Source organism: Lepisma saccharinum, chromosome 30, assembly GCF_977018435.1.
Source record: "Lepisma saccharinum chromosome 30, izLepSacc3.1, whole genome shotgun sequence".
Lineage (NCBI taxonomy): Eukaryota > Metazoa > Arthropoda > Insecta > Zygentoma > Lepismatidae > Lepisma > Lepisma saccharinum.
This window is the reverse complement of record NC_139258.1, coordinates 43,968,385-43,980,493: the sequence shown is the minus strand read 5'-3', so window position 1 is coordinate 43,980,493 and position 12,109 is coordinate 43,968,385. Positions and strand designations below refer to the sequence as shown.

Below are 12,109 nucleotides of genomic sequence, written 5' to 3'. Positions count from 1 at the left end.
AAAATTATTCTTTGGATTAAGAGAACTAAACCTAACTACCTAACAACATAGGCATTTTTTGCTTTCACTAGATTTGTGCAAAAATGTGCGCCACCATGTCACTTTTTCCTACCAAGAGCCCAACCTGGATACGAATTTCTCGTTTCTTTCAAAGAAAATTTGGTAAATGTCTTATATTGGAGACACATTTCTTCATTTTTACAGTTTCTGTACCATTTGGAAAGTTTGTGGAGGTATTTTCTCACCGTAGAATGCTGCACAACAAGAAACAAGCACTTCTTATATAATAAACTTGCATTTTGTGCAAGGCGATAACATTATGCTGTTGTTTCCATTACGTACCTGCAGATGGGGCGAGTGTCGAAAGTCACGCGGTCTCGCCAGTGTTTCCAAAGCTGCCTTTTTTTATGAGAATTTTTTTAACTATGCTTACCTAACCTAACCTTGCCGGAAATGGTCCGTGGGGCTATCGTGAATGGTTTTTGGGACTATCCGTCAATGGTTCGTGGGGCTATCATGAATGATTTTTGGGGTATCCGGCAATGGTTTGTGGGGCTATCCGTCAATGGTTTGGATGACATAATGAACACGAAAGTAGGCATTTTTCGGTTAAGAAGGTTGAAACACTGCATACCCACTCCAAAACGAAAAAACACAAGTACGACGTGCAATGATCCACAGCTGTGCGTGGCATATTGTATGTTCCGCACCGGAAGAAAGGAACCAAAAGAATTACTCGTAATGTGAAAAATCAATGTTATTTTTGTGTAAAAAACATAATGGCACCTTCAACTATGTTCCGCAATACAAAATTGGTAAGTACGAACCATCCAAAACACAAAATATCCGATTTTATTGTGTCTCCGATATAACAGACATTTACCGAAAATTTTTATTCCGCACCTTCAAACTTACTTTTTCCCGATTACTAACTACAAAACATTACCAAAAAATTATGAACCGCATTCCTCCTAAGCAGCCCATATTCTGCAGTCTTACCCTAACAACACACACATTTAAGTACTTTCTCCTGTAAATTTGAAGAAATTCGTTTCCCTTATACTATAATGTTACCGATTTCCGCAAGTACTTTCTCCTGTAAATTTGAAGAAATTCGTTTCCCTTATACTATAATGTTACCAACATTTTTCACTCATTACCTTATCTACTTTATTGTCGCGATTAACCTCACCCGCAGAATGGGCACACCGCATCTATAATAAAAAGAAAGATACTAAATGTGGACTTTACACAAAACTCAACTGGACATTTAAATTTTGACTGATGTTCTTCTTTCTTATATACGTATTTTTTTCTTGCTGTAGAGGATATTGCAACGAGAGATGAAATAGAACTGTCCTTGCCTTGGCTAGGGTTCGAAGCTCAGACTTTCGGCAACAAGATCGTGAGTTTCATGAAATAACTTCCCTTCGAAAGAATCGAATTCACCAAATGTTTCTTACGTGAATAACTTTCTCCAAATTTCCAAGCACTTTATACTGGTGTCATTTCAAGCTGCAGCAATCCACTGACACTTAATATTACCTTAATTTGTTGTACATTTATGAGCTCATTTGGCATGTGCATTCAATGGCTCTTTATATTTATTTGTAGGTTTTTGCACAAATGTCGCAGAGAAAAATTTCCAGAAGCAAATGCGACATCTTTGCCACGAAGTTTGTATTTGCGTTTCCTTGCGTCCCTAATCCGCCCTAATCTGTGCTTGTGCCTTTCAGTCGCAATGTTGCTAACTAACAACTCTCATTTTTGTTTAAAGAAAACGACATATTCGCATACGTCCGTAGCTTCTTTCTAAATCTATTTATTTTTCTGGGTTGGCTACTCTGATTTTGTGAGGCCCCGGAATCTGGATTTCATTATCACTTCCGGTGCGGGTCCTGGGATATGTGGAAAAAGAAATTTCGCTATCCGGACAACATCGGTTTTTCTCGATTTACTCTTTCAGGAAATTTTTCCTACCTTTGGGATTTACGTTGTTCAATTCCTTATAAAATAAGCTTTCCATCGATATATGACACGTATTCCTTAGGAAAAGGACGTAAACTAGAGTGTTACCTTAAATTGGAACAAAAAACCCGCTCACACGTCATCTTGTAAAACTACCGCGTGGTTGCTACACTGTGAGGGGGTTACATAACCAAACGCACGGAACATTTGATTCACGTAGTCGACGGTAATGGCGGCACGAGCTATCACACAACGGAGATGCATGATTGACGAAAAATACCTTATTTACGGGCAAGAAACGTAGCACGATTCTAAAAAACAATACCTCCGGCTTCGGAAAGTCCTCAAGAACACAATTCCGTAAGTACTTTCTCGTCTTTTCTCCTGTAAATTTTAAGAAATCCGTCTCCGGCTTACCCTACCGTTACCCGTTGTTTTACAAGAAAATGACATGATGTTCAATTCTAGTACGATCCCTATTTTTTCGATGAATTTAGGGGTGAAATGAGTGCTAATGGAACCTAACCTAACCTCGTGTGAATGGTTCGTGGGGCTACCCGTGGATGGTTTTTGGGGCTAACGTCAATGGTTTGTGGGGCTACCCGTGGATGGTTTTTTTTGCGCTAACGAACAATTTTTCATCAAAATGTACAATTTCCAGACATGACCCCCGGTTTTTTACAACAGATTCGTGATTAGGAGGTCAAAATTAGTTAGTATACCGAAAATTAACGAAATTGGAGACTTTCTCTATATTGTAAATTCTTACTAAAGGGATAAAAGAACCTGGCCCGCTAAATGAAGGCATTTTAATTTTTATTATCATGATTTCTGTCATTTTCCCAGACACTGCTAAGAGTATTGTGAAAATATATAGGGTATTGTTTCGTATCTCACATAGGTGTGCATTTTTACTGAATTGTTTTAAACCAGTTTTAATTATTACTTATGAATTGTATCATTATTTACTTACCTTAGTGATGCCACTAAATTCTACTCTTTCTCGTTTAATTGCCTTGATAAACCACACGAAAGATTTTTGTTTGAAATACTTGTGATCATGTCGCCATCACAAAACAAAAGAGCGCGAACTTTTGCATTCATCTTTCATTAATGAGCAATTCTACATGACAAATACATTCTTGTTTCAGTAATGACCAATTTTACATGACAAATAAATCTTTAGCATACTGTTGAGTTAGTGTTTAAGTACACTTTATGCACAGTAAGGCTAATCGGGACTGGGCCTATAGTTTAAGGTGGTATCCGAACCACTTGTGCCTCCACCGGGTATCGAACCCGGGACCCCTGGATTACAAGGCGACAACGCTACCACTGCGCCACCGGCGAGGCCCTCTGTTTAACATATTAATTTCATCATGGGTTAACCTATTTTCTTTTAACGAGAATCAGAATGGTATATAAAAAAATAGTACTCCAATCATCTATACCGTCTTTAAAGATGCAGTCACAAAAATCGGCACTTTAGTATTATATGGACTAACTCTAAGCTAACCTAAAAATGGTATGATGTAGGATCTTGTAAATATTCAAATACAGTGTTCCCATTATGTCCATAAATGTTTCTTTTGCTTTCCTAGAAAACAGACGGTCTGAAATGATGTAGTCCGCATCATACTAAAGTACCCAAAAATCAAATATATTTATGTAAGCCTCTCCGATGGCGCAGTGGTGGTAGGTAGCATCATCGCCTTGTAATCAAAGGGTTCCGGGTTTGATTCCCAGGGAGACACATAGTGGTTCGGATCCCACTTTAAACTGTAAGCTAAGTCCCGATTAGCCTTACTGAGCATAAAGTGGACTTAAAATACCAACTCAATCAATCAATCAAATATATTTTTGTAGAAGCGGATTAAGTTTTGCTAAAAATGGCAAAATATAACCAAATATCACTTAAAATGTGCGCTTAATTTACACAAATTTACAGGACCTTGCAAATACCGTTTTTAGTAAGAGTATGAAAGATGAAAAGAAAACTGGGAGGGGCATTAAGAGCTCATAATGTGGTACAAAAAATTGAAAAAAATGGGAGATAACTGCCCCCTTGCCCCTACTACCCAGATAGTGCATAAGCTTGGGGCAAGCTTGCGATAGCGTCCTTTTAGCTTGTCAAAGGAAGCTTAACATGGCAAGCTCGACGTAAGCCTGATGCATGTGTTAAGGATGCATTTTTTAAAAAAATGAAACAATAGACACGCCCATTTAATATAACAATAGATATACTTATTAAACATAAACAATAGTGACAAAATGACATAAAACGGAAATACAGTGGAATGAATTTGTGTGAATAAAGCACCCAAGCTTTTATTTCATGCGGCATACACTAGATGGCAGTGCAACTCAAATGTAAAATAAACCAAAGTTTTAGTAACATAAATAAGTATAACTTTGATTATAATTAGTGAAAAAATGTGTTTTATTATCCTTCGAAAGATGTGTGAATATTGAAGTTGCAACGAAGATCAGAAAATAAAATGTGGTGAATAAAATTGAAACTCCCATGATAAATATTTTTATCCCAGACTATATAATAAGGAGCTAAGTAATGCAAAGAACATCAAGGTATAGGTATTCGTAAGTCGGTCTCTCTTGTGTCACGCATCGTGGGCCAATTACTCCAGGTGGAAGCCGTAAGTCTGGAACGGACAAACGGTGCCTATACGGTGGTTAGGTGATTGCGAGGAACCTTCTTTTGGTTGAACACGTTGAGTGGAGCAGGCATACGACTTACACTATTTCTTTTGAAACTGTTTTCCCTTATTACCTTCATCCTTCCTCTTCTTGGTTGTCTTGGGCTCTACAATTAGTTTGGAATTGCTTCATTGGATTGAGTTTGTGCCCTTTCCCACAGGATTTTCGTTTGTTCCATTGGATCATATAACAACTCACGGTTGTGGTCTTCTGATATGCATCATGGTCTTCCTGCAACGCTGCTACGACAGCGAGAAGGGGTGAAAACCTTCACCGGAGGTACTAAACGGACGGACGGTCCAAACTCCGAGACGATGCTCGATTCACGAAGTACCAATGATCCAATGCAAACGTCCAGCTATTCCACCAAACACCGACGTTGCAATTCCTATGAAGGATTACCTCAACGTCAACGATCTCGATCACCAATTAAACGAGATGCAGCAAATACAGCTCATGCAAACCAACTAGAATCCAAACAACAGGGTACCAGCATATATAACTTCCTGCTCACCAACTACGACACCAAATACAATACAGCAAAACATGTATTCCAACAAACATCTAAATATGTGCCAAGGGCACAAATTTCACAAATACTGTTCACCCGTAATGGCATCATATTGAAATCACCAGATCCAGACTTTGCAAAACTAATTAGAAACAAAGCTTCTTTTGAAATTTATGGAGCCAAAGCAAACATCCAAACACTGAATGCTTCCACTCAAAAACAACCACCACCACCACATAAATCCCCACTACTATCAGTAGTCATCAGGGGTGTAGAACCTGTCTTAACAGACGAAGAGATCTTTGAGGAACTGGAATGCGAAGGTGTACAAATCCGCAAATGTATCCATATTCGCAATAACAACGGACCCACATACATGGTGCAGGTCCTAACAGACTCACAAAATGCTGTAGACACACTACTACACAGTGGAGCATACATATACAGACGCAGGTACAAAGTTGAACCATCCCGTTCTCAACAACCTCTTCAGTAGATAGAAAACAGGCATTTAAAAACAAACCGGTTATACAAGTGTAACTTGCCATCGGGCACTTAACAAGTGCAATCAGGTGACTCTGTGTCGGGATGTGTCATGTGCCCATCTTGCATCTTGGAACATGCATGTTAGAACATGTTATTTCCCCAGTAGGGAACAGTGCATCTTGGGCTAAACTGGTTATAACTGGTTATACAAGTGTAACTTGTCATCAGGCACTTAAGAAGTGCAATTTAAGGCTATGCCTACCCCTCTGCAAGAGGCTACCCCTCTGCAAGAATGCAAAAATGGGCCAAAATGGTTCCTAAATACAAAATAATTAATATCTCAAGAACTAATTGACATAGAGCTATGCAGTTTTTTTTGTCTGCCTGGTACTCAAGTGCTCTATCATTGTAGACTATAGTCGAGAGTCCCAACTCAATTTTCTTCTCTGATTCTTGTTGTTCTATAGCTGGTCTAGGAGGTTTTTGAAGTGCTAAAGGTGTGTGAATATAAAGCTTTGTTCTTAAATATTGTATATTAATAATTTATTGCCTGAAATTATACAATTTGAAAAAGAAACCTATAAAAATAAACATATACCCCAGTATAAACTCTATTTCATGATATTTGTTGTTTTTCTAAATAAACAATAGGTAAAAAAATGAGTAACAAAAGAATTAGATCAAACCAAAAACAAGAAATCTTGTATAGAAATGAATATACTACAACAGACATAGATGATGATCTCTCAGATATTCCAAATTTTCTGGCTAAACTGAAGCAAAAAATTATAGATGCAATTCAAAGCATGCTTTTGAAATGTTCCCTCAAAATATACTTCACTCTATCCTCACTGTATATAAATCCTCGTGGTGAACAAGAACAATATTCTCATTGTACCCGTGTGTCAATTTTACACCGTGATGATATCACTTGTTTGAATGATATTTATGATAAAATGTGTGAAAAACTTAAACTAAAACAACAAGAATTTGAAGGCAGAGGTTCAGGATGGCGATTGTGTAATACTGATCATAAACTTGAAATTAAATTAGCTTGATATACTCCCCTTGGTGGTGGGTCTAGTTATATTGAGCTGCCCAAAAAGATTAGAAACAAACATGCTGTGTTAAATATTCAAAATGAAGATGATATGTGTTTTCTCTGGTGTATTATAGCACATTTTTATCCAGCACCAAATAATAAACATCGTGTCTCTCACTATATGAAATATTTTGATGAGTTTGAACAAATAATGTTTGGTATCCAATATCCAGTAGGTATTTCAGCTATCCAGCAATTTGAAAAACAATATGAACAGCACCACAATCAACCATTAGCTGTGTTTGTTTATGGCTATGATGAAAAATTCCACATTAATGTACTTAGACACCATCCACCAGCTAATGATGCACATATTATTAGATTGCTGTATGTTTCTGAGGGAAATCAAAAGCATTATTGTTTGATACAGGATCTCCCAAAATTAGTGAGAAACCAAATAACATTATATCATAATAGAATTACCATATGTGATTGTTGCCTATCAATATTCCATGGCACAAGTATGAAAACAAGAGAAGAACAATTAAAGGAACATATTGAAAAATGTTACCTCTACCCTTGTGTGACTTATAAATTTCCACTCAAAACTATAAAATTCAAAAATTTTAAATCACTAGTGCAGCATCCATTTGTGATCTATGCTGATTTTGAGACAATACAGAAACCAATGGCAGTATGCCTCCCAGATTCAAATTCATCATACACAACACATATTGCTAAACATGTCGCTTGTGGTTTTGCTCTGAAATTGGTAAACACATATCACACAAACAGTCCACCCCCTTATATTTATCGAGGTGAAAATACAGCCCCAAAATTTATCCAAACTCTTCGAGAGTGGGTGGAAACACTTGCTCCAATTTTACATAACACAAAACCGATGAATGATCTTACACCAGAGCAACAAGACCAACATAATAATGCAACACAGTGTGCATACTGTAACAATAAGTTTGATTCACATTGCCCAAAAATTCAACATCACAATCATTATAGTGGGGATTTCATTGCCAGTATTTGCAATCCATGTAACTTGAAAATACAGAGATACAAATTTATTCCAGTATTTATTCACAATTTGCAAAATTTTGATGCACACTTGTTTATCTCAGAATTGGGATATGATGCAGAGGATATTAATATTATACCACGCAGTAAAGACAAATATATCACCATAGAGAAAACTATTAGATTAAAAAATGGAAAAATTGTTTCTCTCAGGTTTCTTGATTCATAGCAATTTCTATCTAGTAGCTTGGCAACTCTGGTGAAACAATTAACCGATAGTGAATTTGTTCACACGAAGAAATATTTTGGTGATGATAACATGAAATTGCTGAGAAGAAAGGGTGTCTACCCTTATCAATACATGGATAATTTTGATAAATTTAATGAGACACAGTTACCACCACGAGAACAATTTTATAATCATCTTCAAGATGAGGAGTGTAGTGAGGAAGATTATCAATATGCCCAGAAAATTTGGAATACACTAGATTGTAGAACAATGGGAGATTATCATGACAAATATTTGATTCTGGATACCCTCCTATTATCTGATGTGTTCGAGGCTTTTAGAAGTAGGTGTTTCCACATATATCAACTAGATCCTGTATATTATTACACAACACCTGGTCTATCCTGGCAGGCTATGTTTAAGTATACAGGAGTTGAAATTGGTCTTGTTGACAATATTGAGCAGTTCATGTTTATTGAGTCTGGTAAACGTGGTGGTATAGTACAGTGTCCTTTGAGGTATGCAAAAGCCAACAATAAATATCTAGCTGATTACAATCCTGGCAAATCTTCTACATACATACTATACATTGACATGAACAATTTATATGGTTATGTCATGACCCAATCACTCCCAATTGGGAACTATCAATGGATGACTAATGCAGAACTTGAAAACCAGGATTTTCTAAATTGGGGTGAAGATCATCCAGTGGGTTGTCTATTAGAAGTTGATTTAGAATATCCATCTGATCTTCATGATGAACACCATGGATTTGCTATGGTTCCAGTTTCTCAGAAGATTCCAGGTACAGGGGAAACAAAATTGGTGTTATCTTTTGAAAACAAATATAATTATGTGCTTCATTATCGACTGTTACAATATTATGTCAAGCATGGTTTGAAACTCACCAAAATCCACAAGGGATTGAAATTTGAGCAACAAAAATGGTTAGCCCCTTATATTCAAGAAAATACAAATCGTCGCATACAGACAAATTCCAAGGTTGAGAAAAATTTGTATAAATTAATAAACAACTCTATTTATGGGAAATGTTTAGAGGATAAAAGAAATAGGGTGAGATGCTCTTTGGTGTCTGATCCTAAAAAAATCCAGAAGCTTATTAATGACCCCACATACAAGAGCTTTAACAGCATCACTGATGATCTAACTCTTATTGAGAGGAACCCTGTCAGTGTAATATGTGATGCACCAATAGCTGTGGGTGTTGCAGTTCTAGAATTAGCTAAATTGGAGATGTATAAGTTCCATTATGATGTTATGAGGCCCAAAAATAATATTCAGATAGCCTACATGGATACTGATGCTTTTGTATATGTAATAAAAATAGATGATTTATACAGTGATCTGTTTTCTATGAGAGAACATTTTGATTTTAGTAACTATCCAAAAGATCATCCACTGTACAGTGTTGAAAATCAGATGATCCCAGGAAAAATGAAAGATGAGGTGGAACGGTCCATAATATCAGAATTTGCTGGCCTGAGGCCAAAAATGTACTGCCTAAAGATAGATGGCAAAAATGAAATAAAAAAGGCCAAGGGTGTGAGTCTAAGCTGTACTGCTAAACTCACAATAGAAGATTTCAAACAGTGCCTATTGAAAAATGAAACCTTATTAATGTCAGCTCATCATCTTACTAGTAGATTGGATGGTGTCCATACCACTATAAAAAACAAAATAGCACTCAATGGCAATGATAATAAATTGCAAATATTAGATTGCAATGTTCATATAGTATAGTGTGGACACTATAATACAAGCAAATCTTGCAACAAATGTTCATCATAGATAGATGTAACTTAAAAATTGTTATATCTCCATCCCTAATTGAGCTAGGAGGATGGTTCATAACTTGTTAAACATATAGAAATTAAAATTGTTCTATTATTCTTTCATTCTTCACATCATATATGTATGACTTCTCTACAATTAAAATTGCACTGCATGTAGTGTTCTCTGGTAGTGCATCATGAAATTCACATACTATTTTAATATTAGTTCTATCATTTATAACTACTAATTTTCTTTTTGAAGCATTTATTAGAAACATTGGCCTATGAGCTATGAATTCATCTGGATCATAATACATATTCATATTTCCTTCAGTAACTCTCTTAAAAGCAGAGTATCCTTCATACAATTTTAAATAATCTCGATTTGCTATGTTCAAATTGTAATTTTCATGGGGGAACACTTCATTTCTACCATTCTTTAAATATATGTTTTTAATTTTACAGTCATCAAACTGGCTGCTGTCTTTTTCTTGATTGTCATCTCTTGCTGTTTGGAACAGTACAGCTACAAACTCTGGCATGTCATATCTTAAAGATTGAAACTGTGTTGTAATATCATATTCAAAAAACTTGCCTTCTACAGCTTTAGATATGCACTGGTAAGTATAAAAAACTAAAGGAATTTTGGATTCTTCAAGATGTTGGATTTATACTTGAGAGAATAATTTGCTTCATATTCAACAATTGGCATTCTTAGTTCCATGGACTGTATAACACATTTTGCAGCCTCTGGCAAGCTAGCATCATTTGCTGTACCATCTGCATTTAAAGTTTTGTACCTCATGATGGCATTGTTATCATTGGGTGCTCTACGAAATATGATGCTAAGACCTCCTTTCCACATGATCTCTTTGTAATCACTAAAGAATCCAAATAGCAATCTCATAGGGAACAACACTGTGTGAGATTTTGTTTGAATTTTTGTACCTGCTTCGAATCCAGCAGCTTTGTAGTAAGCACTTTCTGCTTTGGATAGTTTCAAAGTTCCTATTGTAGTGGATGTAATACCAGGGTAATCAATTCTGTCTATGACTGTGCCATGCTTCTTAACTTCAACTTGTGAGAACAAGAAGGGTACAAAGTTATTTATAAGTTTCACATTAGCAGTAGGAGGAAATTCTACACCAGTGCTCTTCTTAACAATATCAAATTTTATATATAAATCTGATCTGTGTGGATGAATAAACCCATCCCCTGCTGTGATTTCAAACTCGATCTCTTTGTTGGGTTCATTGAGGTTTGCAAAGGTCCCCCTGTTTGGAGGGAAGGACTGTAATTCATAACTCTCAATATTTTCCATTTTGGGTATTTATTTATATATTTATTTATTAAATATTTATTTCAATTACTGCAGTGGTATTGGCACCAGCAAAATCAACTATCTCATTCTTCTCATTTGTAATTGTTATCTCTATGTAATTAACTTTGTCATGTGAAACTGGAAAATAGATTGGTGGGATGGGGGAATAGAAAATTGGCTCCATGAATTCAGAATTTGGTTTGAATGTAGCTATGATACCTGTGTCCTTGTGTCTACCAACTGAATTTTCTTCAGCTTTGATAATCATCCCTTTAGCAATGTTGCAGTGAATGTTCAATGTCTCTATAGCCAAGAATTTTGGTATGAATTTACCTATGTGTCTAATACCTGGTTCTAGTTTGGTGTTGTTGGGAAATCCTAAAATCTCACCCATGCTAGACAGGTCTACCGTTTCTTGCGCAGACACAATCTCCACTCTGTGTGTTACAGAATTCTGAGATAGGAGTACACTGTTGCCAAGTTCTGATTGTAAAGTAGATAAATTATACTGTCCAGGGGGAATAACAATTTTCTCATTGCCTACAACTATAGAATTATTATAATTTGTTACATTTGGAATAAGATACATGCTGTAGAAAGCTCTGAGAGCTATGGATTTTGGATATATGATATCATCATGGAGATGTAGTTTCAAGATCGATGTCTCACTAGAAAGATGAAAAATTCCCATGCTTAATGTACCACACAGCTTTTTGAAAATCTTCTAATTTGATGTTATGTATTTTATTCAAAATTCTGAGCATGGTAACACAAACATGACCACATGTAATTTGATTGAAATTTTGTATACGCTCATCATTGTAATAAATGTTTACATGTTTTAAATAATTAATTAATTCTGTAGGGGGCACCCCACCAAAGGAGTCAAATATGTAAGCATTGTTATTCTGTTTATAATAGCATATCCAGTGTGTACCAATATTTTTGGACATATCCAAGTTAACCACACCACATTCTCGAGCCCCCCAAGAGGGGGGAGAACTATTTTTAG

At 36.0% G+C, this 12,109-nt stretch overlaps 1 protein-coding gene across 2 annotated transcripts in view; it reads left to right on the top strand.

The window, feature by feature from the left end:
• The window catches only part of LOC145981815 (uncharacterized), a 239,341-nt gene that overhangs the window by 26,604 nt on the left and 200,628 nt on the right, over window positions 1–12,109 (top strand). The window contains exon 1 of one of the 2 annotated variants that reach the window (XM_083115247.1): window positions 2,199–2,328. The exons of the other annotated variant lie outside the window; for it this stretch is intronic. The gene's annotated coding sequence lies outside the window, so the exon portion shown is untranslated. Of the gene's footprint in view, window positions 1–2,198; window positions 2,329–12,109 lie in introns of those variants that run through there. 2 annotated transcript variants of the gene reach the window in all.